General features: G+C 42.8%; 1 long non-coding RNA gene and 55 other non-coding genes across 56 annotated transcripts in view; all 56 read right to left on the bottom strand.

The window, feature by feature from the left end:
- Positions 1 to 4, bottom strand: part of LOC148681844 (5S ribosomal RNA) — a 119-nt gene extending 115 nt beyond the window's left edge. The window contains exon 1 of the ribosomal RNA XR_015943216.1: positions 1 to 4. This exon is cut by the window's left edge and continues 115 nt beyond it. This is a non-coding gene — a ribosomal RNA (5S ribosomal RNA).
- Positions 5 to 62: 58 nt separating this feature from the next.
- On the bottom strand, positions 63 to 181 carry LOC148681845 (5S ribosomal RNA). Its single transcript, XR_015944301.1, has one exon. It is a non-coding gene; the product is annotated as a 5S ribosomal RNA (ribosomal RNA).
- Positions 182 to 239: 58 nt separating this feature from the next.
- Positions 240 to 358, bottom strand: LOC148681846 (5S ribosomal RNA). Its single transcript, XR_015943778.1, has one exon. It is a non-coding gene; the product is annotated as a 5S ribosomal RNA (ribosomal RNA).
- A 58-nt stretch (positions 359 to 416) lies between these two features.
- LOC148681847 (5S ribosomal RNA) lies at positions 417 to 535 on the bottom strand. Its single transcript, XR_015943204.1, has one exon. It is a non-coding gene; the product is annotated as a 5S ribosomal RNA (ribosomal RNA).
- Positions 536 to 593: 58 nt separating this feature from the next.
- On the bottom strand, positions 594 to 712 carry LOC148681848 (5S ribosomal RNA). The gene has a single exon (XR_015943779.1). It is a non-coding gene; the product is annotated as a 5S ribosomal RNA (ribosomal RNA).
- A 58-nt stretch (positions 713 to 770) lies between these two features.
- LOC148681849 (5S ribosomal RNA) lies at positions 771 to 889 on the bottom strand. The gene has a single exon (XR_015944479.1). It is a non-coding gene; the product is annotated as a 5S ribosomal RNA (ribosomal RNA).
- A 58-nt stretch (positions 890 to 947) lies between these two features.
- LOC148681850 (5S ribosomal RNA) lies at positions 948 to 1,066 on the bottom strand. Its single transcript, XR_015944444.1, has one exon. It is a non-coding gene; the product is annotated as a 5S ribosomal RNA (ribosomal RNA).
- A 58-nt stretch (positions 1,067 to 1,124) lies between these two features.
- Positions 1,125 to 1,243, bottom strand: LOC148681851 (5S ribosomal RNA). The gene has a single exon (XR_015943780.1). It is a non-coding gene; the product is annotated as a 5S ribosomal RNA (ribosomal RNA).
- A 58-nt stretch (positions 1,244 to 1,301) lies between these two features.
- LOC148681852 (5S ribosomal RNA) lies at positions 1,302 to 1,420 on the bottom strand. Its single transcript, XR_015943205.1, has one exon. It is a non-coding gene; the product is annotated as a 5S ribosomal RNA (ribosomal RNA).
- A 58-nt stretch (positions 1,421 to 1,478) lies between these two features.
- LOC148681853 (5S ribosomal RNA) lies at positions 1,479 to 1,597 on the bottom strand. Its single transcript, XR_015943781.1, has one exon. It is a non-coding gene; the product is annotated as a 5S ribosomal RNA (ribosomal RNA).
- A 58-nt stretch (positions 1,598 to 1,655) lies between these two features.
- Positions 1,656 to 1,774, bottom strand: LOC148681854 (5S ribosomal RNA). Its single transcript, XR_015943206.1, has one exon. It is a non-coding gene; the product is annotated as a 5S ribosomal RNA (ribosomal RNA).
- A 58-nt stretch (positions 1,775 to 1,832) lies between these two features.
- LOC148681855 (5S ribosomal RNA) lies at positions 1,833 to 1,951 on the bottom strand. Its single transcript, XR_015943782.1, has one exon. It is a non-coding gene; the product is annotated as a 5S ribosomal RNA (ribosomal RNA).
- A 58-nt stretch (positions 1,952 to 2,009) lies between these two features.
- Positions 2,010 to 2,128, bottom strand: LOC148681856 (5S ribosomal RNA). Its single transcript, XR_015943783.1, has one exon. It is a non-coding gene; the product is annotated as a 5S ribosomal RNA (ribosomal RNA).
- Positions 2,129 to 2,186: 58 nt separating this feature from the next.
- LOC148681857 (5S ribosomal RNA) lies at positions 2,187 to 2,305 on the bottom strand. Its single transcript, XR_015943784.1, has one exon. It is a non-coding gene; the product is annotated as a 5S ribosomal RNA (ribosomal RNA).
- Positions 2,306 to 2,363: 58 nt separating this feature from the next.
- On the bottom strand, positions 2,364 to 2,482 carry LOC148681858 (5S ribosomal RNA). The gene has a single exon (XR_015944469.1). It is a non-coding gene; the product is annotated as a 5S ribosomal RNA (ribosomal RNA).
- A 58-nt stretch (positions 2,483 to 2,540) lies between these two features.
- Positions 2,541 to 2,659, bottom strand: LOC148681859 (5S ribosomal RNA). Its single transcript, XR_015943207.1, has one exon. It is a non-coding gene; the product is annotated as a 5S ribosomal RNA (ribosomal RNA).
- A 58-nt stretch (positions 2,660 to 2,717) lies between these two features.
- LOC148681860 (5S ribosomal RNA) lies at positions 2,718 to 2,836 on the bottom strand. Its single transcript, XR_015943785.1, has one exon. It is a non-coding gene; the product is annotated as a 5S ribosomal RNA (ribosomal RNA).
- A 58-nt stretch (positions 2,837 to 2,894) lies between these two features.
- Positions 2,895 to 3,013, bottom strand: LOC148681861 (5S ribosomal RNA). Its single transcript, XR_015943786.1, has one exon. It is a non-coding gene; the product is annotated as a 5S ribosomal RNA (ribosomal RNA).
- A 58-nt stretch (positions 3,014 to 3,071) lies between these two features.
- On the bottom strand, positions 3,072 to 3,190 carry LOC148681862 (5S ribosomal RNA). The gene has a single exon (XR_015943208.1). It is a non-coding gene; the product is annotated as a 5S ribosomal RNA (ribosomal RNA).
- Positions 3,191 to 3,248: 58 nt separating this feature from the next.
- Positions 3,249 to 3,367, bottom strand: LOC148681863 (5S ribosomal RNA). Its single transcript, XR_015943787.1, has one exon. It is a non-coding gene; the product is annotated as a 5S ribosomal RNA (ribosomal RNA).
- A 5,643-nt stretch (positions 3,368 to 9,010) lies between these two features.
- Positions 9,011 to 9,129, bottom strand: LOC148681864 (5S ribosomal RNA). Its single transcript, XR_015943788.1, has one exon. It is a non-coding gene; the product is annotated as a 5S ribosomal RNA (ribosomal RNA).
- Positions 9,130 to 9,187: 58 nt separating this feature from the next.
- Positions 9,188 to 9,306, bottom strand: LOC148681865 (5S ribosomal RNA). Its single transcript, XR_015944408.1, has one exon. It is a non-coding gene; the product is annotated as a 5S ribosomal RNA (ribosomal RNA).
- Positions 9,307 to 9,364: 58 nt separating this feature from the next.
- Positions 9,365 to 9,483, bottom strand: LOC148681866 (5S ribosomal RNA). The gene has a single exon (XR_015943209.1). It is a non-coding gene; the product is annotated as a 5S ribosomal RNA (ribosomal RNA).
- A 58-nt stretch (positions 9,484 to 9,541) lies between these two features.
- Positions 9,542 to 9,660, bottom strand: LOC148681867 (5S ribosomal RNA). The gene has a single exon (XR_015944530.1). It is a non-coding gene; the product is annotated as a 5S ribosomal RNA (ribosomal RNA).
- Positions 9,661 to 9,718: 58 nt separating this feature from the next.
- On the bottom strand, positions 9,719 to 9,837 carry LOC137493537 (5S ribosomal RNA). The gene has a single exon (XR_015488781.2). It is a non-coding gene; the product is annotated as a 5S ribosomal RNA (ribosomal RNA).
- Positions 9,838 to 9,895: 58 nt separating this feature from the next.
- On the bottom strand, positions 9,896 to 10,014 carry LOC148681868 (5S ribosomal RNA). The gene has a single exon (XR_015944384.1). It is a non-coding gene; the product is annotated as a 5S ribosomal RNA (ribosomal RNA).
- Positions 10,015 to 10,072: 58 nt separating this feature from the next.
- Positions 10,073 to 10,191, bottom strand: LOC137493633 (5S ribosomal RNA). Its single transcript, XR_015488915.2, has one exon. It is a non-coding gene; the product is annotated as a 5S ribosomal RNA (ribosomal RNA).
- A 58-nt stretch (positions 10,192 to 10,249) lies between these two features.
- Positions 10,250 to 10,368, bottom strand: LOC137493688 (5S ribosomal RNA). The gene has a single exon (XR_015488545.2). It is a non-coding gene; the product is annotated as a 5S ribosomal RNA (ribosomal RNA).
- A 58-nt stretch (positions 10,369 to 10,426) lies between these two features.
- Positions 10,427 to 10,545, bottom strand: LOC148681869 (5S ribosomal RNA). The gene has a single exon (XR_015943789.1). It is a non-coding gene; the product is annotated as a 5S ribosomal RNA (ribosomal RNA).
- Positions 10,546 to 10,603: 58 nt separating this feature from the next.
- LOC137493838 (5S ribosomal RNA) lies at positions 10,604 to 10,722 on the bottom strand. Its single transcript, XR_015488172.2, has one exon. It is a non-coding gene; the product is annotated as a 5S ribosomal RNA (ribosomal RNA).
- A 58-nt stretch (positions 10,723 to 10,780) lies between these two features.
- On the bottom strand, positions 10,781 to 10,899 carry LOC137493689 (5S ribosomal RNA). The gene has a single exon (XR_015486176.2). It is a non-coding gene; the product is annotated as a 5S ribosomal RNA (ribosomal RNA).
- Positions 10,900 to 10,957: 58 nt separating this feature from the next.
- LOC148681870 (5S ribosomal RNA) lies at positions 10,958 to 11,076 on the bottom strand. The gene has a single exon (XR_015943790.1). It is a non-coding gene; the product is annotated as a 5S ribosomal RNA (ribosomal RNA).
- Positions 11,077 to 11,134: 58 nt separating this feature from the next.
- Positions 11,135 to 11,253, bottom strand: LOC137493839 (5S ribosomal RNA). The gene has a single exon (XR_015488171.2). It is a non-coding gene; the product is annotated as a 5S ribosomal RNA (ribosomal RNA).
- Positions 11,254 to 11,311: 58 nt separating this feature from the next.
- On the bottom strand, positions 11,312 to 11,430 carry LOC137493690 (5S ribosomal RNA). Its single transcript, XR_015486175.1, has one exon. It is a non-coding gene; the product is annotated as a 5S ribosomal RNA (ribosomal RNA).
- Positions 11,431 to 11,488: 58 nt separating this feature from the next.
- Positions 11,489 to 11,607, bottom strand: LOC137493462 (5S ribosomal RNA). The gene has a single exon (XR_015486174.1). It is a non-coding gene; the product is annotated as a 5S ribosomal RNA (ribosomal RNA).
- Positions 11,608 to 11,665: 58 nt separating this feature from the next.
- Positions 11,666 to 11,784, bottom strand: LOC137493841 (5S ribosomal RNA). The gene has a single exon (XR_015488914.2). It is a non-coding gene; the product is annotated as a 5S ribosomal RNA (ribosomal RNA).
- Positions 11,785 to 11,842: 58 nt separating this feature from the next.
- LOC137493691 (5S ribosomal RNA) lies at positions 11,843 to 11,961 on the bottom strand. The gene has a single exon (XR_015488544.2). It is a non-coding gene; the product is annotated as a 5S ribosomal RNA (ribosomal RNA).
- A 58-nt stretch (positions 11,962 to 12,019) lies between these two features.
- On the bottom strand, positions 12,020 to 12,138 carry LOC148681871 (5S ribosomal RNA). The gene has a single exon (XR_015944565.1). It is a non-coding gene; the product is annotated as a 5S ribosomal RNA (ribosomal RNA).
- Positions 12,139 to 12,196: 58 nt separating this feature from the next.
- LOC137493842 (5S ribosomal RNA) lies at positions 12,197 to 12,315 on the bottom strand. The gene has a single exon (XR_015488169.2). It is a non-coding gene; the product is annotated as a 5S ribosomal RNA (ribosomal RNA).
- A 58-nt stretch (positions 12,316 to 12,373) lies between these two features.
- On the bottom strand, positions 12,374 to 12,492 carry LOC137493692 (5S ribosomal RNA). Its single transcript, XR_015486173.2, has one exon. It is a non-coding gene; the product is annotated as a 5S ribosomal RNA (ribosomal RNA).
- Positions 12,493 to 12,550: 58 nt separating this feature from the next.
- On the bottom strand, positions 12,551 to 12,669 carry LOC137493464 (5S ribosomal RNA). The gene has a single exon (XR_015485265.2). It is a non-coding gene; the product is annotated as a 5S ribosomal RNA (ribosomal RNA).
- Positions 12,670 to 12,727: 58 nt separating this feature from the next.
- Positions 12,728 to 12,846, bottom strand: LOC137493843 (5S ribosomal RNA). Its single transcript, XR_015488187.2, has one exon. It is a non-coding gene; the product is annotated as a 5S ribosomal RNA (ribosomal RNA).
- A 58-nt stretch (positions 12,847 to 12,904) lies between these two features.
- LOC148681872 (5S ribosomal RNA) lies at positions 12,905 to 13,023 on the bottom strand. Its single transcript, XR_015943791.1, has one exon. It is a non-coding gene; the product is annotated as a 5S ribosomal RNA (ribosomal RNA).
- Positions 13,024 to 13,081: 58 nt separating this feature from the next.
- Positions 13,082 to 13,200, bottom strand: LOC148681873 (5S ribosomal RNA). The gene has a single exon (XR_015943243.1). It is a non-coding gene; the product is annotated as a 5S ribosomal RNA (ribosomal RNA).
- Positions 13,201 to 13,258: 58 nt separating this feature from the next.
- LOC148681874 (5S ribosomal RNA) lies at positions 13,259 to 13,377 on the bottom strand. The gene has a single exon (XR_015943792.1). It is a non-coding gene; the product is annotated as a 5S ribosomal RNA (ribosomal RNA).
- A 58-nt stretch (positions 13,378 to 13,435) lies between these two features.
- LOC137493695 (5S ribosomal RNA) lies at positions 13,436 to 13,554 on the bottom strand. The gene has a single exon (XR_015488975.2). It is a non-coding gene; the product is annotated as a 5S ribosomal RNA (ribosomal RNA).
- A 58-nt stretch (positions 13,555 to 13,612) lies between these two features.
- On the bottom strand, positions 13,613 to 13,731 carry LOC148681875 (5S ribosomal RNA). Its single transcript, XR_015944379.1, has one exon. It is a non-coding gene; the product is annotated as a 5S ribosomal RNA (ribosomal RNA).
- A 58-nt stretch (positions 13,732 to 13,789) lies between these two features.
- Positions 13,790 to 13,908, bottom strand: LOC148681876 (5S ribosomal RNA). The gene has a single exon (XR_015943793.1). It is a non-coding gene; the product is annotated as a 5S ribosomal RNA (ribosomal RNA).
- Positions 13,909 to 13,966: 58 nt separating this feature from the next.
- On the bottom strand, positions 13,967 to 14,085 carry LOC137493696 (5S ribosomal RNA). Its single transcript, XR_015489240.2, has one exon. It is a non-coding gene; the product is annotated as a 5S ribosomal RNA (ribosomal RNA).
- Positions 14,086 to 14,143: 58 nt separating this feature from the next.
- On the bottom strand, positions 14,144 to 14,262 carry LOC148681877 (5S ribosomal RNA). The gene has a single exon (XR_015944404.1). It is a non-coding gene; the product is annotated as a 5S ribosomal RNA (ribosomal RNA).
- A 58-nt stretch (positions 14,263 to 14,320) lies between these two features.
- Positions 14,321 to 14,439, bottom strand: LOC137493846 (5S ribosomal RNA). Its single transcript, XR_015488974.2, has one exon. It is a non-coding gene; the product is annotated as a 5S ribosomal RNA (ribosomal RNA).
- A 58-nt stretch (positions 14,440 to 14,497) lies between these two features.
- Positions 14,498 to 14,616, bottom strand: LOC137493697 (5S ribosomal RNA). Its single transcript, XR_015489363.2, has one exon. It is a non-coding gene; the product is annotated as a 5S ribosomal RNA (ribosomal RNA).
- A 152-nt stretch (positions 14,617 to 14,768) lies between these two features.
- LOC148681878 (uncharacterized) lies at positions 14,769 to 21,164 on the bottom strand. Its single transcript, XR_015943058.1, has 2 exons — positions 21,109 to 21,164; positions 14,769 to 20,688 (listed from the first exon to the last, which is right to left on the bottom strand). It is a non-coding gene; the product is annotated as an uncharacterized LOC148681878 (long non-coding RNA).
- Positions 21,165 to 21,749: 585 nt separating this feature from the next.
- Positions 21,750 to 21,823, bottom strand: trnai-gau (transfer RNA isoleucine (anticodon GAU)). Its single transcript has one exon. It is a non-coding gene; the product is annotated as a tRNA-Ile (tRNA).
- A 1,624-nt stretch (positions 21,824 to 23,447) lies between these two features.
- On the bottom strand, positions 23,448 to 23,521 carry trnan-guu (transfer RNA asparagine (anticodon GUU)). The gene has a single exon. It is a non-coding gene; the product is annotated as a tRNA-Asn (tRNA).
- A 108-nt stretch (positions 23,522 to 23,629) lies between these two features.
- trnak-cuu (transfer RNA lysine (anticodon CUU)) lies at positions 23,630 to 23,702 on the bottom strand. The gene has a single exon. It is a non-coding gene; the product is annotated as a tRNA-Lys (tRNA).
- Between the last annotated feature and the right edge of the window lie 1,368 nt (positions 23,703 to 25,070).

The following is a 25,070-nucleotide window of genomic DNA, read 5'->3' on the forward strand; positions in this document are numbered from 1 at the left end:
AAGCGAAAGAGGCTGTCAAGCGTTGGCTATTTAAATCAGCTGCCAAATGAAGCACTTCAAAAAGCTTACAGCACCTGGTATTCCCAGGCGGTCTCCCATCCAAGTACTAACCAGGCCCGACCCTGCTTTACTTCCGAGTTCTGATGAGATCGGGCATTTCCAGGGTGGTATGGCCGTAAGCGAAAGAGGCTGTCAAGCGTTGGCTATTTAAATCAGCTGCCAAATGAAGCACTTCAAAAAGCTTACAGCACCTGGTATTCCCAGGCGGTCTCCCATCCAAGTACTAACCAGGCCCGACCCTGCTTTACTTCCGAGTTCAGATGAGATCGGGCATTTCCAGGGTGGTATGGCCGTAAGCAAAAGAGGCTGTCAAGCGTTGGCTATTTAAATCAGCTGCCAAATGAAGCACTTCGAAAAGCTTACAGCACCTGGTATTCCCAGGCGGTCTCCCATCCAAGTACTAACCAGGCCCGACCCTGCTTTACTTCCGAGTTCAGATGAGATCGGGCATTTCCGGGGTGATATGGCCGTAAGCGAAAGAGGCTGTCAAGCGTTGGCTATTTAAATCAGCTGCCAAATGAAGCACTTCGAAAAGCTTACAGCACCTGGTATTCCCAGGCGGTCTCCCATCCAAGTACTAACCAGGCCCGACCCTGCTTTACTTCCGAGTTCAGATGAGATCGGGCATTTCCAGGGTGGTATGGCCGTAAGCGAAAGAGGCTGTCAAGCGTTGGCTATTTAAATCAGCTGCCAAATGAAGCACTTCAAAAAGCTTACAGCACCTGGTATTCCCAGGCGGTCTCCCATCCAAGTACTAACCAGGCCCGACCCTGCTTTACTTCCGAGTTCAGATGAGATCGGGCATTTCCAGTGTGGTATGGCCGTAAGCGAAAGAGGCTGTCAAGCGTTGGCTATTTAAATCAGCTGCCAAATGAAGCACTTCAAAAAGCTTACAGCACCTGGTATTCCCAGGCAGTCTCCCATCAAAGTACTAACCAGGCCCGACCCTGCTTTACTTCCGAGTTCAGATGAGATCGGGCATTTCCAGGGTGGTATGGCCGTAAGCAAAAGAGGCTGTCAAGCGTTGGCTATTTAAATCAGCTGCCAAATGAAGCACTTCGAAAAGCTTACAGCACCTGGTATTCCCAGGCGGTCTCCCATCCAAGTACTAACCAGGCCCGACCCTGCTTTACTTCCGAGTTCAGATGAGATCGGGCATTTCCAGGGTGGTATGGCCGTAAGCGAAAGAGGCTGTCAAGCGTTGGCTATTTAAATCAGCTGCCAAATGAAGCACTTCGAAAAGCTTACAGCACCTGGTATTCCCAGGCGGTCTCCCATCCAAGTACTAACCAGGCCCGACCCTGCTTTACTTCCGAGTTCAGATGAGATCGGGCATTTCCGGGGTGATATGGCCGTAAGCGAAAGAGGCTGTCAAGCGTTGGCTATTTAAATCAGCTGCCAAATGAAGCACTTTGAAAAGCTTACAGCACCTGGTATTCCCAGGCGGTCTCCCATCCAAGTACTAACCAGGCCCGACCCTGCTTTACTTCCGAGTTCAGATGAGATCGGGCATTTCCAGGGTGGTATGGCCGTAAGCGAAAGAGGCTGTCAAGCGTTGGCTATTTAAATCAGCTGCCAAATGAAGCACTTCGAAAAGCTTACAGCACCTGGTATTCCCAGGCGGTCTCCCATCCAAGTACTAACCAGGCCCGACCCTGCTTTACTTCCGAGTTCAGATGAGATCGGGCATTTCCGGGGTGATATGGCCGTAAGCGAAAGAGGCTGTCAAGCGTTGGCTATTTAAATCAGCTGCCAAATGAAGCACTTCGAAAAGCTTACAGCACCTGGTATTCCCAGGCGGTCTCCCATCCAAGTACTAACCAGGCCCGACCCTGCTTTACTTCCGAGTTCAGATGAGATCGGGCATTTCCAGGGTGGTATGGCCGTAAGCGAAAGAGGCTGTCAAGCGTTGGCTATTTAAATCAGCTGCCAAATGAAGCACTTCAAAAAGCTTACAGCACCTGGTATTCCCAGGCGGTCTCCCATCCAAGTACTAACCAGGCCCGACCCTGCTTTACTTCCGAGTTCAGATGAGATCGGGCATTTCCAGGGTGGTATGGCCGTAAGCGAAAGAGGCTGTCAAGCGTTGGCTATTTAAATCAGCTGCCAAATGAAGCACTTCAAAAAGCTTACAGCACCTGGTATTCCCAGGCGGTCTCCCATCCAAGTACTAACCAGGCCCGACCCTGCTTTACTTCCGAGTTCAGATGAGATCGGGCATTTCCAGGGTGGTATGGCCGTAAGCAAAAGAGGCTGTCAAGCGTTGGCTATTTAAATCAGCTGCCAAATGAAGCACTTCGAAAACCTTACAGCACCTGGTATTCCCAGGCGGTCTCCCATCCAAGTACTAACCAGGCCCGACCCTGCTTTACTTCCGAGTTCAGATGAGATCGGGCATTTCCAGGGTGGTATGGCCGTAAGCGAAAGAGGCTGTCAAGCGTTGGCTATTTAAATCAGCTGCCAAATGAAGCACTTCGAAAAGCTTACAGCACCTGGTATTCCCAGGCGGTCTCCCATCCAAGTACTAACCAGGCCCGACCCTGCTTTACTTCCGAGTTCAGATGAGATCGGGCATTTCCGGGGTGATATGGCCGTAAGCGAAAGAGGCTGTCAAGCGTTGGCTATTTAAATCAGCTGCCAAATGAAGCACTTTGAAAAGCTTACAGCACCTGGTATTCCCAGGCGGTCTCCCATCCAAGTACTAACCAGGCCCGACCCTGCTTTACTTCCGAGTTCAGATGAGATCGGGCATTTCCAGGGTGGTATGGCCGTAAGCGAAAGAGGCTGTCAAGCGTTGGCTATTTAAATCAGCTGCCAAATGAAGCACTTCAAAAAGCTTACAGCACCTGGTATTCCCAGGCGGTCTCCCATCCAAGTACTAACCAGGCCCGACCCTGCTTTACTTCCGAGTTCAGATGAGATCGGGCATTTCCAGGGTGGTATGGCCGTAAGCGAAAGAGGCTGTCAAGCGTTGGCTATTTAAATCAGCTGCCAAATGAAGCACTTCGAAAAGCTTACAGCACCTGGTATTCCCAGGCGGTCTCCCATCCAAGTACTAACCAGGCCCGACCCTGCTTTACTTCCGAGTTCAGATGAGATCGGGCATTTCCGGGGTGATATGGCCGTAAGCGAAAGAGGCTGTCAAGCGTTGGCTATTTAAATCAGCTGCCAAATGAAGCACTTCGAAAAGCTTACAGCACCTGGTATTCCCAGGCGGTCTCCCATCCAAGTACTAACCAGGCCCGACCCTGCTTTACTTCCGAGTTCAGATGAGATCGGGCATTTCCAGGGTGGTATGGCCGTAAGCGAAAGAGGCTGTCAAGCGTTGGCTATTTAAATCAGCTGCCAAATGAAGCACTTTAAAAAGCTTACAGCACCTGGTATTCCCAGGCGGTCTCCCATCCAAGTACTAACCAGGCCCGACCCTGCTTTACTTCCGAGTTCAGATGAGATCGGGCATTTCCTTTTTTTTTTTTTTTTTTTTTTTTTTTTTAATCATATACAAGGAACAATCTGTACATTATACATTGCTACCAAATCATCATAAACATGACATTTCACATTCACTCATATCTAGCATATCAGTCATCTTATTTTTTTCCAATCAACTTAAAAATTAAGCATCAATCCCTTTTTGTGGTCTACCGTTATAAGCTCATTTTCATGAATAAAAGCTTCCTCAAAAACATCTGTTCTTAGATATTTCCACATTAAATACACATTCTTTCTAACTACACTTTTAAACATGACATTCACGTCTATTATTTTTGCTTCAAAATATGCCATATTCCTCCTTGCCCATATTGCATACCTTGCATGACTCAGAAAAAAATTACATAAATTTACATTTTTGTCTTTGCAATTTGTATTTTCTCCAAATAAGAACAGTTGTTTCCATTCATTTCCTTGTGCATTTTTCCCCCAATTGTCTTTTATCAGTTGTTTCAGTTTTTCATGAAAAAATCCCAGCTCCTTACATTCAAAGAAAATGTGCATCAGGGTCTCTGGATCAGACTTACATACATCACACTCCCTGTTTACATTTCTGTTTATTTGATGAATCACAACCTTTGTGTATATTCTATTATGCCGTAACTTAAAATCCAAATTTTCACAGTCTAAGCTGTTATATTTCACATTTAAATTTTTCCAAATTGTTTTAACATTTAAATTTGGGAACAATTTTGGCCACACATTTTCAGATGCAGGCAGTTTGATTTCCTTTTCCACAAATATTCCATATATAGTTTTTGTTATTACATCAGATAAACATATCTTTTTACCATTTTTGACAATAAACATTTCTGGCATTCCCCAATTTCCTGGTTTGGCACTTTCTCTCTCAATCATTTCAACCCATCTCTTTGGTAAGCTAACTCTGATGTTTTCACAAACAGAGTCTACTTGTGATTTTTTTATTTCATCATCCCACTCCACCACAGAGTCATAAATAGCTCTGTTTGGTAAAAAACCTTTGACAAATTCATATACCATGTCTTTTACTTGTCTTATTCCAGCTTTCATATACAGTCTATTATAAAACATCCTCCCTCTCATCTGTATCTTTGGATTCAGAAATACTGGCTGCTTATGTATTTGATTTATATTTTCACACTCATATCCCACTTCCTTTACAAATTCAGACCAAGCACTGCATACTTCTTGATAAAATACAGGTATGTTTTCATACATTGGTTTCTTTAAAGACATGAAAACCCCTTCTTCTCCACATCCACTACTTTTACTCAAATATTCTCTCATAAAACCTTTCCACCCAAATTCCTCATTACCATATAGAAGTTTTTTCATTATTTTCACTCTTAATGCTTTCTTTTTAACATTAAGATCAATCAGCTTTAAACCTCCTTCTGTGTAGTCTGCTATTAATGTTTTGTTGGATATTTTGACTCCTTTCCCTCCCCATATGAAATTATTCAGAACCTCTTTTATCTCATTTAAAACCCACACCGGTAAGTCAACTGCACCTAAAATATAGTTACATTTAGTTAGAAGCAATGAATTCACAACTGTGATTTTGCCCTTTAGTCTTAATTCTCTTAATTTCCAGTATCCTAAAACTTTTTTAATTTTATTTAAGATACCTGTCCATGTGGCATTTGTTGCTTCTTTTGTATTCACTCCTATATTAACTCCAAGAATCACTGTTTGTTCTTTTGCAACTTTGAAAGGTATATCACACCCACTCAACCCCACCCCACCTATACTCATTATTTCAGATTTTTCTATATTGATTTTAGCTCCTGATGCTTTCCCATATACTTCTATATGATTCATTATTCGTTTTATACTTCTCATGTCCCTTACTGTGAACGTTGTATCATCTGCGTACTGATGAATTAAACTCACACCACCATATGGTATTTGAATTCCTCTTATTTCCTTATCTTGCTTTACTAGTGTTGCCAGCGATTCTATAGATATTGAGTATAGCATCGCTGACAACGGACATCCCTGCCTCACTGATCTTTCCAATGGAAAGGTGTTTGTTAAAACTCCATTCACTTTTACACAACTTTTTGCATTTTTATACAACAGCTTTATCCAATTTAAAATCTTCTCTCCAAACCCATATCTTCTCATTGCTTGTTCCATGAAATTGTGTTCTACCCTGTCAAATGCTTTATTTAGGTCAATGCATAGCATTAATCCTCCTTCTCCATCTTTGTCCATGCTGCTCACAACATCTCTAATTGTGCATATTGTGTCAGTGATGTCCCTCCCTGGTATGCCATAAGCTTGATTAGGTAATATTATGCTTCGCACTACTCTTTTTATTCTATTAGCTAAAATTTTTGTTAGAATCTTATAATCTGTGTTTAAAAGACTTAAAGGTCTATAATTTTCCAAATTTAACGGACTGCCTTTATTCTTGTAAAGTATGGTGATTACTCCCAAACCTGTTGATTCTGGTATCTCTCTTCTTTCTTCCATATGTTTAAATAATTTCATCAGTATCGGTGTTAATATCTCTTCAAAAGTTTTATAAAACTCATGCGTTAACCCATCTGACCCTGGACTTTTATTCACTTTTGTTTCTTTTATTGCTTGTTTTATTTCTTCTATGTTTATATCTCCTTCACATGTCTCCCTTTCTTCATCACTTAACTTAACGTTTACAGTATTTAAAACTTTGTCCACATATTCCTGTTTTGTATTCTCTTTCTTAAAAAGTCTTTCATAAAATAATTGTACTGTTTCCAATATTTTTACATAATCTGTTATTTTTTCACCATTTTCATTTTTTAGTTCTGTAATGTAATTTTTCCTCTGCTTTCCCTTTTCCAAATTTAGAAAGTATTTTGTACACCTCTCCCCTTCAAGTGCATACTTTGCCCTGCTTCTCACTTTTGCACCTTCACATTTTTCTGTTTCATACATCTCCAATACCCCTTTTATCCTCAGAAAGTTTTCTTTTGTGTACTCAGGGTTGTTTTCTATTTTCTCTGCTTCTTTCTCTAAATTATTTCTCATGCTTTCCATCTCCATTTTTCTCTTAAAGTTTCTCTGTTTTGAATATCGTATACTTCTTATTTTTATTTTCTCTTTCAAATCCTCCCACCACTCGCATACATTATTTTCAAATAATGGATTTTCCATTTCATACCTTATACATCTTTCAATGCTCTCCCTATATGCCTCTTCTTTTAATAAACTTGCATTCAGGCACCACATCCCCCCACCCCTTGATTCTAAATTTAAACTCATCTTTACCATCATAGCAGCATGATCTCCTATTTCAATAAACTTATAACTTACATTTTTCACATACTGCAATATTTCCCTTTTTACTAAACATAAGTCTATACGGCTTTGTTTTAAAACCCCTAATACTATTTGCCTTCTTGAGAATTCCCTCTTGAATGGGTTCTCCTCCCTCCAGGCATCCACCATGTTCTCACTTTGCATTAATTCATTTAAGTATCTTCTGGATGCATCTGATTTAAAATTAATACTTTTTGACACATCAAGCCTTGTGCACCAAACATTAAAATCTCCAACTACTATGCAGTTGCCTGTGCACAGTGGTTTCATTGTTTTAAAAACCTCTTTTCTTTCAGTTTCTATGTTAGGAGCATATAAATTAAGCAATCTAAAGGATTCATTGTAATACATGAAGTCTATTCCCAACAATCTACCATTACCATCGTTATGTATTTGCTTTACATTATGTATTCCTCCCTTTTTAAGCAAAATCGCCACACCGCATGCTCTCTGACTTCCATGATTTACATAAATCTCTTCTCCCCAAACTTTTTTTATATCACTCATTTTATCATTTGACCAATGTGTTTCTTGCAAACAAATTACATCTGTTTTGAACTTTCTAATCACCCTCTCAAACTTTTCCATTTCTCTTAGTCCATTGCAGTTCAAACAGGCAATTTTCAGCAAGTCACACATTGCATATAGTATAAAAAGAGGAGAACCCACATTTGAAAATGTCTTCAGATCTTACTTTTTTGTAGTCTCTTCTTCAGTGCCTTTCATTTTCCTTTTCAGCATCTTGATATTTCCGGCACTCATGTCCATTTCCTCCTCCAGTTGTATCAGTGGTGTCTCTAAAATTCTTGTCATGAAGTCTCTTCCCCTTTGATTTTCCTTGTGCTCCTTCCCATCTTGGTTCGCTTTTTCTTGACCTCCTTTCTTACCATTCCCTCCTCCTTCAAATAATAATTCCTCTTCCTCTTGAACCACTTGCTTCTGTGGGAATTTTCCCATGGCATCTTGTGAGTCATCCATCGGCTCTTGTACTTCTTCTCCAGCCCTTCGTTCTACCATTATATCTTCTTCATTCTGTTCATCTTCTTCATCTTTTTCCTTTCCTGTTATTGCGTCCTCCACACTTTCATATAGATCCAGAGAGCTTCCCATGATTTCTTCCTCTGGAATTCTGCATACACACATTGCAGTGACCATCTTACACAACTTGCATTTTCCTTTGTCACATTCGCGCACATAATGACCCTGAATGCCACATTTATAACACTTAAAGTTAGGGCAGTCTCTTACAATGTGTCCTGGTTGGATACAGACTCTGCAGACTTTCACCTGTCTGTCATGTATGACCCTAAAATGTTCTGTTCCTGTCAGCGTCTCAAACTTTGTTGAGTATGGTAACGATTTCACAGTATCTGTGAACTTAACTTTTAGAAATCGTGTTCCATCTGCAATATCCGTTCCTGGCCACATTCTCCTTTTGACAGGTGAAGCTGCTTTCACTCCCCATTCAGTTAGTTTTTCAATTATTTCCTCATCTTCAATGTATGTTGGCAGATTCAGAAAAGAGACCACCATCTCATTGTTGTTTATTTCCTTTACCATTATCCGGCTGTTTTTTATCTTCAGCCCATCCAGTATTTTTTCTTTCCCTTCCTCTTCATTCATAGTTAATTCATACTCTTTTGGGTTCTTATATCTGCAGCCAATTACAACACCACAATCTTCTCTCACTTTCTTCAAAAGCTCCATCATTGTAATTTTATCTTCTCCCACAATTTCAACCAATACTGTTAGCTTTTTCTGAAAAACACGTCTTCCTTGGCCATCATCTCCATCCATGCTTACAATCTGCTCACCTCTTTGTTTTTCCATCTTAATGCTGTTTAGCCGTTGTCTTTAGCAGTCCAGTAGACAAACAAAAATAAAGATTCCCCAAACAGCAAAAATGCTGAGTGGGGAGTGATAAACTCCAACTAAAAACCTTCTTGATCCTCTTTTGGTCTTCTTAAAGAAAAAACAATCCAAAAACTAGAAAGAAAAAAAAGCTTTCAAAACAAAAAGTGTTCTCACACTACTTCTTCTACCAATCTTCACACTTCCTTCCTTGCTCAATAGCGCCTCAGGCATTTCCAGGGTGGTATGGCCGTAAGCGAAAGAGGCTGTCAAGCGTTGGCTATTTAAATCAGCTGCCAAATGAAGCACTTCAAAAAGCTTACAGCACCTGGTATTCCCAGGCGGTCTCCCATCCAAGTACTAACCAGGCCCGACCCTGCTTTACTTCCGAGTTCAGATGAGATCGGGCATTTCCAGGGTGGTATGGCCGTAAGCAAAAGAGGCTGTCAAGCGTTGGCTATTTAAATCAGCTGCCAAATGAAGCACTTCGAAAAGCTTACAGCACCTGGTATTCCCAGGCGGTCTCCCATCCAAGTACTAACCAGGCCCGACCCTGCTTTACTTCCGAGTTCAGATGAGATCAGGCATTTCCAGGGTGGTATGGCCGTAAGCGAAAGAGGCTGTCAAGCGTTGGCTATTTAAATCAGCTGCCAAATGAAGCACTTCGAAAAGCTTACAGCACCTGGTATTCCCAGGCGGTCTCCCATCCAAGTACTAACCAGGCCCGACCCTGCTTTACTTCCGAGTTCAGATGAGATCGGGCATTTCCGGGGTGATATGGCCGTAAGCGAAAGAGGCTGTCAAGCGTTGGCTATTTAAATCAGCTGCCAAATGAAGCACTTTGAAAAGGTTACAGCACCTGGTATTCCCAGGCGGTCTCCCATCCAAGTACTAACCAGGCCCGACCCTGCTTTACTTCCGAGTTCAGATGAGATCGGGCATTTCCAGGGTGGTATGGCCGTAAGCGAAAGAGGCTGTCAAGCGTTGGCTATTTAAATCAGCTGCCAAATGAAGCACTTCAAAAAGCTTACAGCACCTGGTATTCCCAGGCGGTCTCCCATCCAAGTACTAACCAGGCCCGACCCTGCTTTACTTCCGAGTTCAGATGAGATCGGGCATTTCCAGGGTGGTATGGCCGTAAGCAAAAGAGGCTGTCAAGCGTTGGCTATTTAAATCAGCTGCCAAATGAAGCACTTCGAAAAGCTTACAGCACCTGATATTCCCAGGCGGTCTCCCATCCAAGTACTAACCAGGCCCGACCCTGCTTTACTTCCGAGTTCAGATGAGATCGGGCATTTCCAGGGTGGTATGGCCGTAAGCGAAAGAGGCTGTCAAGCGTTGGCTATTTAAATCAGCTGCCAAATGAAGCACTTCGAAAAGCTTACAGCACCTGGTATTCCCAGGCGGTCTCCCATCCAAGTACTAACCAGGCCCGACCCTGCTTTACTTCCGAGTTCAGATGAGATCGGGCATTTCCGGGGTGATATGGCCGTAAGCGAAAGAGGCTGTCAAGCGTTGGCTATTTAAATCAGCTGCCAAATGAAGCACTTCGAAAAGCTTACAGCACCTGGTATTCCCAGGCGGTCTCCCATCCAAGTACTAACCAGGCCCGACCCTGCTTTACTTCCGAGTTCAGATGAGATCGGGCATTTCCAGGGTGGTATGGCCGTAAGCGAAAGAGGCTGTCAAGCGTTGGCTATTTAAATCAGCTGCCAAATGAAGCACTTCAAAAAGCTTACAGCACCTGGTATTCCCAGGCGGTCTCCCATCCAAGTACTAACCAGGCCCGACCCTGCTTTACTTCCGAGTTCAGATGAGATCGGGCATTTCCAGGGTGGTATGGCCGTAAGCAAAAGAGGCTGTCAAGCGTTGGCTATTTAAATCAGCTGCCAAATGAAGCACTTCGAAAAGCTTACAGCACCTGGTATTCCCAGGCGGTCTCCCATCCAAGTACTAACCAGGCCCGACCCTGCTTTACTTCCGAGTTCAGATGAGATCGGGCATTTCCAGGGTGGTATGGCCGTAAGCGAAAGAGGCTGTCAAGCGTTGGCTATTTAAATCAGCTGCCAAATGAAGCACTTCGAAAAGCTTACAGCACCTGGTATTCCCAGGCGGTCTCCCATCCAAGTACTAACCAGGCCCGACCCTGCTTTACTTCCGAGTTCAGATGAGATCGGGCATTTCCGGGGTGATATGGCCGTAAGCGAAAGAGGCTGTCAAGCGTTGGCTATTTAAATCAGCTGCCAAATGAAGCACTTTGAAAAGCTTACAGCACCTGGTATTCCCAGGCGGTCTCCCATCCAAGTACTAACCAGGCCCGACCCTGCTTTACTTCCGAGTTCAGATGAGATCGGGCATTTCCAGGGTGGTATGGCCGTAAGCGAAAGAGGCTGTCAAGCGTTGGCTATTTAAATCAGCTGCCAAATGAAGCACTTCAAAAAGCTTACAGCACCTGGTATTCCCAGGCGGTCTCCCATCCAAGTACTAACCAGGCCCGACCCTGCTTTACTTCCGAGTTCAGATGAGATCGGGCATTTCCAGGGTGGTATGGCCGTAAGCAAAAGAGGCTGTCAAGCGTTGGCTATTTAAATCAGCTGCCAAATGAAGCACTTCGAAAAGCTTACAGCACCTGGTATTCCCAGGCGGTCTCCCATCCAAGTACTAACCAGGCCCGACCCTGCTTTACTTCCGAGTTCAGATGAGATCGGGCATTTCCAGGGTGGTATGGCCGTAAGCGAAAGAGGCTGTCAAGCGTTGGCTATTTAAATCAGCTGCCAAATGAAGCACTTCGAAAAGCTTACAGCACCTGGTATTCCCAGGCGGTCTCCCATCCAAGTACTAACCAGGCCCGACCCTGCTTTACTTCCGAGTTCAGATGAGATCGGGCATTTCCAGGGTGGTATGGCCGTAAGCAAAAGAGGCTGTCAAGCGTTGGCTATTTAAATCAGCTGCCAAATGAAGCACTTCGAAAAGCTTACAGCACCTGGTATTCCCAGGCGGTCTCCCATCCAAGTACTAACCAGGCCCGACCCTGCTTTACTTCCGAGTTCAGATGAGATCGGGCATTTCCAGGGTGGTATGGCCGTAAGCGAAAGAGGCTGTCAAGCGTTGGCTATTTAAATCAGCTGCCAAATGAAGCACTTCGAAAAGCTTACAGCACCTGGTATTCCCAGGCGGTCTCCCATCCAAGTACTAACCAGGCCCGACCCTGCTTTACTTCCGAGTTCAGATGAGATCGGGCATTTCCGGGGTGATATGGCCGTAAGCGAAAGAGGCTGTCAAGCGTTGGCTATTTAAATCAGCTGCCAAATGAAGCACTTCGAAAAGCTTACAGCACCTGGTATTCCCAGGCGGTCTCCCATCCAAGTACTAACCAGGCCCGACCCTGCTTTACTTCCGAGGTCAGAGGAGATCGGGCATTTCCAGGGTGGTATGGCCGTAAGCGAAAGAGGCTGTCAAGCGTTGGCTATTTAAATCAGCTGCCAAATGAAGCACTTCAAAAAGCTTACAGCACCTGGTATTCCCAGGCGGTCTCCCATCCAAGTACTAACCAGGCCCGACCCTGCTTTACTTCCGAGTTCAGATGAGATCGGGCATTTCCAGGGTGGTATGGCCGTAAGCAAAAGAGGCTGTCAAGCGTTGGCTATTTAAATCAGCTGCCAAATGAAGCACTTCGAAAACATTACAGCACCTGGTATTCCCAGGCGGTCTCCCATCCAAGTACTAACCAGGCCCGACCCTGCTTTACTTCCGAGTTCAGATGAGATCGGGCATTTCCAGGGTGGTATGGCCGTAAGCGAAAGAGGCTGTCAAGCGTTGGCTATTTAAATCAGCTGCCAAATGAAGCACTTCGAAAAGCTTACAGCACCTGGTATTCCCAGGCGGTCTCCCATCCAAGTACTAACCAGGCCCGACCCTGCTTTACTTCCGAGTTCAGATGAGATCGGGCATTTCCGGGGTGATATGGCCGTAAGCGAAAGAGGCTGTCAAGCGTTGGCTATTTAAATCAGCTGCCAAATGAAGCACTTTGAAAAGCTTACAGCACCTGGTATTCCCAGGCGGTCTCCCATCCAAGTACTAACCAGGCCCGACCCTGCTTTACTTCCGAGTTCAGATGAGATCGGGCATTTCCAGGGTGGTATGGCCGTAAGCGAAAGAGGCTGTCAAGCGTTGGCTATTTAAATCAGCTGCCAAATGAAGCACTTCAAAAAGCTTACAGCACCTGGTATTCCCAGGCGGTCTCCCATCCAAGTACTAACCAGGCCCGACCCTGCTTTACTTCCGAGTTCAGATGAGATCGGGCATTTCCAGGGTGGTATGGCCGTAAGCGAAAGAGGCTGTCAAGCGTTGGCTATTTAAATCAGCTGCCAAATGAAGCACTTCGAAAAGCTTACAGCACCTGGTATTCCCAGGCGGTCTCCCATCCAAGTACTAACCAGGCCCGACCCTGCTTTACTTCCGAGCTCAGATGAGATCGGGCATTTCCGGGGTGATATGGCCGTAAGCGAAAGAGGCTGTCAAGCGTTGGCTATTTAAATCAGCTGCCAAATGAAGCACTTCGAAAAGCTTACAGCACCTGGTATTCCCAGGCGGTCTCCCATCCAAGTACTAACCAGGCCCGACCCTGCTTTACTTCCGAGTTCAGATGAGATCGGGCATTTCCAGGGTGGTATGGCCGTAAGCGAAAGAGGCTGTCAAGCGTTGGCTATTTAAATCAGCTGCCAAATGAAGCACTTCAAAAAGCTTACAGCACCTGGTATTCCCAGGCGGTCTCCCATCCAAGTACTAACCAGGCCCGACCCTGCTTTACTTCCGAGTTCAGATGAGATCGGGCATTTCCAGGGTGGTATGGCCGTAAGCGAAAGAGGCTGTCAAGCGTTGGCTATTTAAATCAGCTGCCAAATGAAGCACTTCAAAAAGCTTACAGCACCTGGTATTCCCAGGCGGTCTCCCATCCAAGTACTAACCAGGCCCGACCCTGCTTTACTTCCGAGTTCAGATGAGATCGGGCATTTCCAGAGTGGTATGGCCGTAAGCAAAAGAGGCTGTCAAGCGTTGGCTATTTAAATCAGCTGCCAAATGAAGCACTTCGAAAAGCTTACAGCACCTGGTATTCCCAGGCGGTCTCCCATCCAAGTACTAACCAGGCCCGACCCTGCTTTACTTCCGAGTTCAGATGAGATCGGGCATTTCCAGGGTGGTATGGCCGTAAGCGAAAGAGGCTGTCAAGCGTTGGCTATTTAAATCAGCTGCCAAATGAAGCACTTCAAAAAGCTTACAGCACCTGGTATTCCCAGGCGGTCTCCCATCCAAGTACTAACCAGGCCCGACCCTGCTTTACTTCCGAGTTCAGATGAGATCGGGCATTTCCAGGGTGGTATGGCCGTAAGCGAAAGAGGCTGTCAAGCGTTGGCTATTTAAATCAGCTGCCAAATGAAGCACTTCGAAAAGCTTACAGCACCTGGTATTCCCAGGCGGTCTCCCATCCAAGTACTAACCAGGCCCGACCCTGCTTTACTTCCGAGTTCAGATGAGATCGGGCATTTCCAGGGTGATATGGCCGTAAGCGAAAGAGGCTGTCAAGCGTTGGCTATTTAAATCAGCTGCCAAATGAAGCACTTCGAAAAGCTTAGAGCACCTGGTATTCCCAGGCGGTCTCCCATCCAAGTACTAACCAGGCCCGACCCTGCTTTACTTCCGAGTTCAGATGAGATCGGGCATTTCCAGGGTGGTATGGCCGTAAGCGAAAGAGGCTGTCAAGTGTTGGCTATTTAAATCAGCTGCCAAATGAAGCACTTCAAAAAGCTTACAGCACCTGGTATTCCCAGGCGGTCTCCCATCCAAGTACTAACCAGGCCCGACCCTGCTTTACTTCCGAGTTCAGATGAGATCGGGCATTTCCGGGGTGATATGGCCGTAAGCGAAAGAGGCTGTCAAGCGTTGGCTATTTAAATCAGCTGCCAAATGAAGCACTTCAAAAAGCTTACAGCACCTGGTATTCCCAGGCGGTCTCCCATCCAAGTACTAACCAGGCCCGACCCTGCTTTACTTCCGAGTTCAGATGAGATCGGGCATTTCCATTTTTTTTTTTTTTTTTTTTTTTTTTTTTTTTATTAAATATAAAATGTTGCAAGTAGAACTCCTTAAAGGGTATAATCACATTTTTAAAAAGGCATTTTCAGTCCTGTGTCATTTAAAATCTTTGAAACTTCTTGAGTAAAAACATCATTAAAAGCCTCCTGCATGTCCTCCAACTTAAAATAATAAAACAGACATTCAACATATTTCTCCACCTTCCTCTTAAATACATTCCACACATCTAATACAGCTTTTTCCTTTTTTGCAGCAACTCTTCTCTCCCATATTGCACTTTTCATTAACATCACAAGTAAATTTATGAGCTTTTCATTATTACATTCTTTGTTCACTCACAACATCAACACCTTTTCCCACTCAAGTTTGTCATCTCTTTCTCCTTTCAAAGTTAAAATAATGCTTTTGCATTTCTCATTAAAATCTTTCAACTCATTACAATATAAAAACAGGTGTAAGAATCCTTCATCTGCATCTTGACATACTTTACATGTGACACTTTCCTCCATCCCTATTTTGTTTAAAATTATATCTGTAAAAACTGCTTTATTTCTGATCAAATATTCCAAATTCTCCACTTTTGACTGTACTAATTTGCCCTTTATATTAGCCCATATGTTGTCTTCATTTACATCTTTAAACATCCGTATCCAGTACTCATTTGCACGCGGTTTCTTAAAAACCCCATCTCTAAAAAACCCATAAATCATTTTCACAGTACTATCTTTCAAGTTCCACCATTTCTCTCCAAATCTTACAATCATATCTTTACTTTGTTTATTTTCTTCCATATTTTCTATTCTTGTTAACCATTCTGCAGGTATGGCATTTTTGATTATGTCGTATTCCTTTATTAAGTCTTGTCTGTTAAAATCCTCCTTCGCTTCATCCATTACGTCAATAACATACTGCACCGGTAAAAATCCTTCCTTAAATTCATATAAAACATCCCTTACTCTTGTTATTCCCACCTCCCACCATTTCCTAAAAAACACCACTTTCTCTTGATTAAGAATGCCACCGTTTAAGAATAAAGGCTGATTTAAAATGTTATCGCGTCCTTGTATGTTAAAATGTACACAAGTTAAAAATTTCCCCCATGCTCCAATCAATTCTTTATAAAAATCTGGTAGACCCTCTGTCATGAGTTTTTTCATCCTCATGCATAAAATATTATCTCCCATATTAAAATTGCCACTTTTACTTAAAAAATATTCCATTGTTCTTTTCCATGCTGCCTTATTGTCTTCATCCAAATATTTCCTTACCATTTTTACTCTTAAACTGTTTTTTCTTTGCTCCACGTCTATTAAACCTAGACCCCCTTTGCCCACTTCTCCAATTAACGTTGCATATGCTATTCTTGGAGGTTTCCCTTCCCATAAAAAATCTAAAAAACATTGTTTCAGCCTTTTTTCCATCCACAGTGGCATTGATGACACATATAAAATATTCCATAATTTAGAAACCATTAAAACATTCAAAATTAAAACCCTCCCCTTCAAAGTTAAAGACATTAATTTCCAAAACCTCAGCCTCCGTTCAATCCCTCCTAAAATTTCCTCCCACATGGTTACTTCTGCTTTCTTTTCATCCCTCCCAATTACAATGCCTAAAATTTTATTTTCATCCATTTCCTTAAAAGTAAAATGTCCAGATAAAGCCTCAGGTTCTCCAAATCTCAAATATACTGTTTTATCTTCATTTATTTTAGCCCCTGACCCCTTGCAAAAATGCTGTACTGTTTCCATTGCTTTCTTTACACTTGCCAGATCTTGTAGTATTAATGTGGTATCATCAGCATATTGAAATATTTTATTCACTCCCCCCTCTACCTCTATTCCTTTTATTCTGTCCTCATGCTTCACAGCTAATCCCAGTGGTTCTGCAACTAAAGCATATAAAAGTGCAGATAACGGACAACCCTGTCTGATTGACCTTGTTAACTTAAAACAGTCTGTTAAAAACCCATTGCATTTTATCCTTGTTACCGCTCCTCTATATAAAATCCTAACCCACTTTATAAAATTTTCCCCAAAACCAAAACTCTTTAACACTCCAAATAAAAAGTCATGCTCCACCCTATCAAAAGCTTTCTCGAAGTCCAGACTAATTAAAAAACCATCTTTCTGCTTATCATTTATATATCTAATTGTGTCTTTAATACTCATAGTTGTATCCGCAATGTCTCGTCCTTTTATACTATATGCTTGGTTTGTTTTTTATTATGCTTGGCATCACTTCTTTTAGTCTATTAGCCAAAACTTTGGCTAAAATCTTTAAATCAGTATTAAGCATTGTTATAGGTCTATAGTTTTTTAAAGCTACTTTATCCCCCTTTCCTTTGTATATCACCTTCATTAAGCCCATCCCCATTCTTTTATTTATCTCACCATTCTCAAAAATCTCATCATATACTTCCTTTAAAATACTAGATAAAATATCTTTAAAAACAATATAAAATTCACTTCCCAACCCATCTATTCCTGGACTTTTCTTTTTGTTCAATCCACTAATTGCTCTTTTTATTTCTTCTTCTCTTATCTCCTCGTCACATTCTCTTTTTTCCCCTTCTTTTACTCTTGATTTTATTAGATTTAGTAATTCCCCTTTTTCTTTTTCTTTTATTCCCTCTGTGCAAAACAATTTCTCATAATATGATCTTATTTCTTCCAAAATCTCCTCATGTTGTTCTACTATGTTCCCATTTCTGCTCCTTATTTCTCTAATCATTTCTGACTTCCCTCTTCTCTTCTCTAGATCAAAGAAAAATTTAGTGCACTTTTCCCCCTCTACTGTAAATTTTGCTTTGCTTCTTAATCTTGCACCTTCAAATTTCTCCTCCTCCGTTTCATTTAATCTTCCTTGCAGTTCTTTTATCTTTTGTATATTTTTTCCATTCTCATTTTTCAATTCGTTTTCTAGTTTTTCTTTCAGCTCATTTTCCTTATATTTTTTACAATTTTGTAATTGTCTACAATATTTTATCGTAAACTTTTTAACTAAATACTTCACGTTCTCCCACCACATTCTTTTGTCCTCATTATAAATTTCATTCCCTTTTTCCTTTTGAATAATTTCCTTTACACTTAAAACATAGTCTTCATTCTTTAAAACCGCTGTGTTTAAAACCCATACCCCTGGCCCTCTTTTCACATTACTCCAGTCAAGCTTCATAAAAAGTGGCTTATGGTCACTCAGACTTGTTTCTTCATATTTAATCTTGTTTATAAACCCTTCAACATTTCTTGTGCATAAAATAAAATCAATTCTTGTTTGACAACAAAAATTCCCCACTATCTGTCTTCTTGAGTACTCTTTTGTCTGTTCATTCCTTTCTCTCCACACATCAATTAAATTCATTTCCTCCATCAATATTTTCAGTTCTTTTCTCCCCTTATCCGTTTTAAAAACCATTCCCTCAGCCATTTCTAATTTACTAAAAACAGTGTTAAAATCACCCATGATAATAACTCTTTCGTGTTTCTTTAAATAAACTCTAAGTACATTAAAATACTCTTTCTTTTTGTTCTCCTCTGTTGGGGCGTGAACATTTACCATAATTACTTTTTTCTTTTCATACTCCATTTCACATATCATACACTTTCCCTCTTTGTCATTATAGATTGTTTTACATAAAACCCCACTGTTTTCTTTTAATAAAATTGCAACTCCTCTCCCTAGCCTCCCATCCCCATTATTGTATTACATTTCCCCACTCCACCTTTTTCTTATTTCCTTCATGCATTCATCCCTCCAGTTTGTCTCTTGTAGTAAAATCACATCTTCTTGTTTACACATTTCTTTCACTTTTTCAAATTTCCTGTTGTCTAAAAGCCCTCTTGCATTAAAAGACACAATTCCTAAAACCATAAAAAATATAAAAACATTCATAAAAGACATAAAAACATTCATAAAAAACATCATCTCAGTCCATGTCTTCCAAGCCCTTTAGCAACTCATACATATTTGCGCATTCAATTTCTTCATCTTTTAGCAGTTTTTTTCTTGCAGTCTCTAAATTAGGTTTTATCTTTAACGATCTTCTTCTTTTTGCTGATTTCCCCTGTGTCTCTTTGTTTCCATCCTTTTGTAAATGTCCCTCTAAATCGGCTTGCTCGTCATTACTTTGGCGTTTTGTCTCCTCTGTGTCCAATGCCTTTTGAAAACTGTCTGTGATGTCCATTTGGAGTTCAAACCCACAACCCTGACATTAAGCGTCTCATGCTCTACCGACTGAGCTAGCCAGGCGGATGAGGAGTTCCCACTAGAACTAGAAACTGTTAACAGTATTACCTTCCCTACCCGTGACAATATTCTGCTAAATCCTGATTTCGTCTTGTAACGCTGGACAGAATGTGGCCCAGGATCTATGTCCAGTGCACGTGTTAGCAGTTACAAGGCAGCAAAATGCTTGATCCGTCTCTGGATGGGCTTGAACCACCAACCTTTCAGTTAACAGCCTAACGCGCTAACTGATTGCGCCACAGAGACTTAGTGAAAGGTCACCTACAGTGGTAAAAACGCGTAACTTTGTCTCAAAAGGTCTGCTATATGAACCCTAATGTAAGTTTGCTGAGAGAGAGAGAGAAAAGTAACAGAAACGCCCAACGTGGAGCTCAAACCCACGACCCTGACATTAAGAGTCTCATGCTCTACCGACTGAGCTAGCCAGGCGGATGAGGAGTACCCACTAGAACTAGACACTGTTAACAGTAATACCTTCCCTACCCGTGATAATATTCTGCTAAATCCTGATTTCATCTTGTAACGCTGGACAGAATGTGGCCCAGGATCTATGTCTAGTGCACGTGTTAGCAGTTGCAAGGCAGCAAAATGCCTAATTCGTCCCTGGGTGGGCTTGAACCACCAACCTTTCAGTTAACAGCCGAACACGCTAACCGATTGCGCTACAGAGACTTAGTGAAAGGACACCTACAGTGGTAGAAACGCGGAACTTTGTCTAAAAGTCTGCTACATGAACCCTAATGTAAGTTTGCTGGGAGAGAGAGAGAAAAATAACAGTAACGCCCAACGTGGGGCTCGAATTCACGACCCTGACATTAAGAGTCTCATGCTCTACCGACTGAGCTAGCCGGGGTGATGAGATGAACTTTTAAGAGCTAAACACTGTTTACAGTAATACCTTCCCTACCCGTGACAATGTTCTGCTAAATCCTGATTTCGTCTTGTAACGCTGGACAGAATGTGGCCCAGGATCTATGTCCAGTGCACGTGTTAGCAATTACAAGGCAGCAAAATGCTTGATCTGTCCCTGGATGGGCTTGAACCACCAACCTTTCAGTTAACAGCCTAACGCGCTAACCGATTGCGCCACAGAGACTTAGTGAAAGGTCACCTACAGTGGTAGAAACGCGGAACTTTGTCTCAAAAGGTCTGCTATATGAACCCTAATGATAGTTTGCTGAGAGAAAGAGAGGTAACAGAAACGCCCAATGTGGGGCTCTAACCCACGACGCTGAGATTAAGAGTATCATGCTCTATCGACTGAGCTAGCGGGGATGATGAGAAGCTCTTTAAGGAACCAGAAACCGTTTACAGTAATACCTTCCCTACCCGTGACAACCTTCTGCTAAATCCTGATTTCATCTTGTAACGCTGGACAGAATGTGGCCCAGGATCTATGTCCAGTGCATGTGTTAGCAGTTGCAAGGCAGCAAAATGCCTAATTTGTGCCTGGGTGGGCTTGAACCACCAACCTTTCAGTTAACAGCCTAACGCGCTAACCAATTGCACCACAGAGACTTAGTAAAAGGTCACCTACAGTGGTAGAAACGCGGAACTTTGTCTCAAATGGTCTGCTATATGAACCCTAATGATAGTTTGCTGAGAGAAAGAGAGGTAACAGAAACGCCCAATGTGGGGCTCTAACCCACGACGCTGAGATTAAGAGTCTCATGCTCTATCGACTGAGCTAGCAGGGATGATGAGAAGCTCTTTAAGGAACCAGAAACCGTTTACAGTAATACCTTCCCTACCCGTGACAATCTTCTGCTAAATCCTGATTTCATCTTGTAACGCTGGACAGAATGTGGCCCAGGATCTATGTCCAGTGCACGTGTTAGCAGTTGCAAGGCAGCAAAATGCCTAATTCGTGCCTGGGTGGGCTTGAACCACCAACCTTTCAGTTAACAGCCTAACGCGCTAACCAATTGCACCACAGAGACTAAGTGAAAGGTCACCTACAGTGGTAGAAACGCGTAACTTTGTCTCAAAGTCTGCTACGTTAAACCTTATGTAAGTCTGCTGGGAGAGAGAGAGAAAAGTAACAGGAACGCCCAACGTGTGGCTCGAACCCACGACCCTGAGATTAAGAGTCTCATGCTCTACCGACTGAGCTAGCCGGGCTGGTGAGAAGGTTTTAGGAACCAGAAACCGTTTACAGTAATACCTTCCCTACCCGTGACAATCTTCTGCTAAATCCTGATTTCATCTTGTAACGCTGGACAGAATGTGGCCCAGGATATATGCCCAGTGCACGATTTAGTAGTTGCAAGGCAGCAAAATGCCTAATTCGTCCCTGGGTGGGCTTCAACCACCAACCTTTCAGTTAACAGCCTAACGCGCTAACTGATTGCGCCACAGAGACTTAGTGAAAGGTCACCTACAGTGGTAGAAACACGGAACTTTGTCTCAAAAGGTCTGCTATATGAACCCTAATGTAAGTTTGCTGAGAGAGAGAGAGAAAAGTAACAGAAATGCCCAACGTGGAGCTCAAACCCACGACCCTGACATTAAGTGTCTCATGCTCTACTGACTGAGCTAGCCAGGCGGATGAGGAGTTCCCACTAGAACTAGACACTGTTTACAGTAATACCTTCCCTACCCGTGACAATATTCTGCTAAATCCTGATTTCATCTTGTAACGCTGGACAGAATGTGGCCCAGGATCTATGTCCAGTGCACGTGTTAGCAGTTGCAAGGCAGCAAAATGCCTAATTCGTCCCTGGGTGGGCTTGAACCACCAACATTTCAGTTATCAGCCGAACGCGCTAACCGATTGCGCCACAGAGACTTAGTGAAAAGTCACCTACAGTGGTAAAAACGCGTAACTTTGTCTCAAAAGGTCTGCTATATGAACCCTAATGTAAGTTTGCTGAAAGAGAGAGAGAAAAGTAACAGAAACGCCCAACGTGGGGCTCCAACCCACGACCCTGACATTAAGAGTCTCATGCTCTACCGACTGAGCTAGGCAGGCGGATGAGGAGTCCCCACTAGAACTAGACACTGTTAACAGTAATACCTTCCCTACCCGTGATAATCTTCTGCTAAATCCTGATTTTAGCTTGTAACGCTGGACAGAATGTGGCCCAGGATCTATGTCCAGTGCACGTGTTGGCAGTTGCAAGGCAGCAAAATGCCTAATTCGTCCCTGGGTGGGCTTGAACCACCAACCTTTCAGTTAACAGCCGAACACGCTAACCGATTGCGCTACAGAGACTTAGTGAAAGGTCACCTACAGTGGTAGAAACGCGGAACTTTGTCTCAACGTCTGCTACATGAACCCTAATGTAAGTTTGCTGGGAGAGAGAGAAAAAAATAACAGTAACGCCCAACGTGGGGCTCGAATCCACGACCCTGACATTAAGAGTCTCATGCTCTACCGACTGAGCTAGCCAGGCGGATGAGGAGTTCCCACTAGAACTAGACACTGTTAACAGTAATACCTTCCCTACCCGTGACAATCTTCTGCTAAATCCTGATTTCATCTTGTAACGCTGGACAGAATGTGGCCCAGGATATATGCCCAGTGCACGGTTTAGCAGTTGCAAGGCAGCAAAATGCCTAATTCGTCCCTGGGTGGGCTTCAACCACCAACCTTTCTGTTAACAGCCTAACGCGCTAACTGATTGCGCCACAGAGACTTAGTGAAAGGTCACCTACAGTGGTAGAAACGCGGAACTTTGTCTCAAAAGGTCTGCTATATGAACCCTAATGTAAGTTTGCTGAGAGAGAGAGAGAAAAGTAACAGAAATGCCCAACGTGGAGCTCGAATCCACGACCCTGACATTAAGTGTCTCATGCTCTACCGACTGAGCTAGCCAGGCGGATGAGGAGTTCCCACTAGAATTAGACACTGTTAACAGTAATACCTTCCCTACCCGTGACAATATTCTGCTAAATCCTGATTTCATCTTGTAACGCTGGACAGAATGTGGCCCAGGATCTATGTCCAGTGCATGTGTTAGCAGTTGCAAGGCAGCAAAATGCCTAATTTGTGCCTGGGTGGGCTTGAACCACCAACCTTTCAGTTAACAGCCTAACGCGCTAACCAATTGCACCACAGAGACTTAGTGAAAGGTCACCTACAGTGGTAGAAACGCGGAACTTTGTCTCAAATGGTCTGCTATATGAACCCTAATGATAGTTTGCTGAGAGAAAGAGAGGTAACAGAAACGCCCAATGTGGGGCTCTAACCCACGACGCTGAGATTAAGAGTCTCATGCTCTATCGACTGAGCTAGCAGGGATGATGAGAAGCTCCTTAAGGAACCAGAAACCGTTTACAGTAATACCTTCCCTACCCGTGACAATCTTCTGCTAAATCCTGATTTCATCTTGTAACGCTGGACAGAATGTGGCCCAGGATCTATGTCCAGTGCACGTGTTAGCAGTTGCAAGGCAGCAAAATGCCTAATTCGTCCCTGGGTGGGCTTGAACCACCAACCTTTCAGTTAACAGCCGAACGCGCTAACCGATTGCGCCACAGAGACTTAGTAAAAGGTCACCTACAGTGGTAGAAACGTGGAACTTTGTCTCAAAGTCTGCTACATAAACCCTTATGTAAGTTTGCTGGGAGAGAGAGAGAAAAGCAACAGGAACACCCAACGTGGGGCTCGAACCCACGACCCTGAGATTAAGAGTCTCATGCTCTACCGACTGAGCTAGCCGGGCTGATGAGAAGCTCTTTTAGGAACCAGAAACTGTTTACAGTAATACCTTCCCTACCCATGACAATCTTCTGCTAAATCCTGATTTCATCTTGTAACGCTGGACAGAATGTGGCCCAGGATCTATGTCCAGTGCACATGTTAGCAGTTGCAAGGCAGCAAAATGCCTAATTCGTACCTGGGTGGGCTTCAACCACCAACCTTTCAGTCAACAGCCGAACGCGTTAACCGATTGCACCACAGAGACTTAGTGAATGGTCACCTACAGTGGTAGAAAGTCAGAACTTTGTCTCAAAAGGTCTGCTATATGAACCCTAATGTAAGTTTGCTCAGAGAGAGAGAGAAAAGTAACAGAAACGCCCAACTTGGGGCTCTAACCCACAACCCTGAAATTGAGAGTCTCATACTCTACCGACTGTGCTAGCCGAGCTGTTTCAAGAGCTAGACACCGTTTACAGTAATACCTTCCCGACCTGTGACAATGTTCTACTAAATCCTGATTTCATCTTGTAATGCTGGACAGAATGTGGCCCAGGATATATGCCCAGTGCACATGTTAGCAGTTGCAAGGCAGCAAAGTGCGTAATTCGTCAGTGGGTGGGCTCGAATCACCAACCTTTGGGTCATTATATCTTGTTTAATACCCATTTTATTCATTTATACTGTTCATTTTATTTATTTACTCATTTATAATAATATGCGAATATGTCTCAATAAATAGTTAAAATTTTGTTAATTAGTTGAGTGCTATAGGTCTTACAAAAGCCTTTTATCTAAAAATAGCGTAAAAACTCTTAACTGTACATAAGCTCATTGATCTCTCCATTTTTCTTCTTAAAATAGGTCTCTGGTAATTCACCTTCATCGCCCAACTTTTTTTTTTTTTCAATTATTACAATGCAGTCTTTTGGTATTGCTTTTTTCAACTCATGACATTGTCTTTTTAATTTTGCTTTAACAACTCTTTTATACCCAGCATCCACAATTACTTTTAATGGTACAAATCCTTTTATTACTTCATATAATACATCTTTAACTTGTCTTAATCCTCCGTCCCACCATTCCTTAAAATATAAAACATTTCCTTCACTTAAAATTGTTTAATTCAGTAAAAGTGGTTGTTCTAGAATCTGCGCCCTTGCTTTTGGTATAATCAACACATTTTCTAAAAATCCCCCTGATGATTTTAAGACCTCAACATAAAATTTTGGCAGACCTGCTATCATCCTTTTCTTCATCTTCATCAATAAAACATTACATCCCATATTAAAATGTCCACATTTCTTCAAATAATAATCCAACACACTTTTCCAAATCACACCCATTTTCCCTTCCAAAAACCTTTGAATAATCTTAATTGTTAATGTTTTCA

The sequence above is a fragment of the Danio rerio genome, chromosome 4, assembly GCF_052040795.2.
Source record: "Danio rerio strain M-AB ecotype USA chromosome 4, GRCz13ab, whole genome shotgun sequence".
Taxonomy (NCBI): domain Eukaryota; kingdom Metazoa; phylum Chordata; class Actinopteri; order Cypriniformes; family Danionidae; genus Danio; species Danio rerio.